Source organism: Rhagoletis zephyria, unplaced genomic scaffold (genome assembly GCF_001687245.7).
Source record: "Rhagoletis zephyria isolate East Lansing unplaced genomic scaffold, Rhagoletis_zephyria_1.1 Rzeph_scaffold_09705, whole genome shotgun sequence".
Classification (NCBI taxonomy): domain Eukaryota; kingdom Metazoa; phylum Arthropoda; class Insecta; order Diptera; family Tephritidae; genus Rhagoletis; species Rhagoletis zephyria.
The window spans coordinates 18,006-19,056 of NW_016166783.1; the positions used below are offsets into that span (position 1 = coordinate 18,006).

The 1,051-nt window shown below is 39.5% G+C and overlaps 1 long non-coding RNA gene across 1 annotated transcript in view; it reads left to right on the plus strand.

Annotated features, from left to right (window-relative positions):
- LOC108375968 (uncharacterized) overlaps nt 1-87 on the plus strand; it is a 14,049-nt gene extending 13,962 nt beyond the window's left edge. The window contains exon 3 of the long non-coding RNA XR_001849219.1: nt 3-87. This is a non-coding gene — a long non-coding RNA (uncharacterized LOC108375968). The remainder of the gene's footprint in view (nt 1-2) is intronic.
- The last annotated feature ends 964 nt before the right edge of the window (nt 88-1,051 follow it).

The following is a 1,051-nucleotide window of genomic DNA, read 5'->3' on the forward strand; positions in this document are numbered from 1 at the left end:
AGTGCATGGAAAAAAGATAGTTGGCTGACTAGTTGGGCATGCGACTCATACTAGTTGTGGGGTAGTTTACAACGAGTTCATTTGTCTACAGGGTACGTATAATCTGTATTAACCAAAAAAAATTCAATGGATTTACTAGTCTTTCTAATTGTAGTTTATGTATTTAAAAAAAATGTTATTCTGGGTGAAACATTTTAGCCGTTTTTAGCCGTTTTTTTTGTCCAATCTAGCCGGTCGCCCTGAAAAGTTCTGGCAACACTGATTGTAAGCCTTAGCGACTTAAAATTGCACTTTATTATACTCAAATTTAACGGCTTTTTTTAGCAAATTTTACGGGGTAAAAGGATACTGTTGCAGGGCTAATACATCTAGGATCATGGAAGAAGGCTGTAAGATCTGTAACCTAATAATAATAATAATAGATTGGCGCTTACACATATGTTAGTTGTTGGCCGAGCTTCTCCTCGGCTTGAGGCTGCGCCTTGATGTTGTCCCACAAGGCGGAGGGACCTACAGTATTACGCCGACTCCGAACGGCGATTGTATTTTTATGAGAAGCTGTTTTTCATGGCAGAAATACTTTCGGAGGCTTGCCATTGCCTGCCGAGGGACGACCGCTGTTAAGATGTTATTTTTTGCGATGTTGCTTTGACCAGGGCTTGAACCCAGGCATTGCGGAGTGGAAGCGCGCACTGCTACCACTACACCACAGCGGCCGACAAGATCTGTAAGCTGCTGTGGAAAAAATTTGCAAAATAATTTTTTGTCCCGCATTCAACTCTCATAAATATGGTCATCGTAACTATACCCGCACTTAACCTACCTGGGAAGACGCTTACATTATTACCTACATTTGTACATACATATGTACTTATGTATGAATGCATTTATTCCACTTTATGTGCCGGTACTAATTATGTATAGATTTCCACTGAGCAAAAACGCATCGTAAAAAAAGGCAAGTGCAGCACCGTACTCGTGATAGAAGTAAAACTTCTTCAATGGAATCGAATTCAATGTTAAATATTTGAGTAAATTATTTAGATTTAGA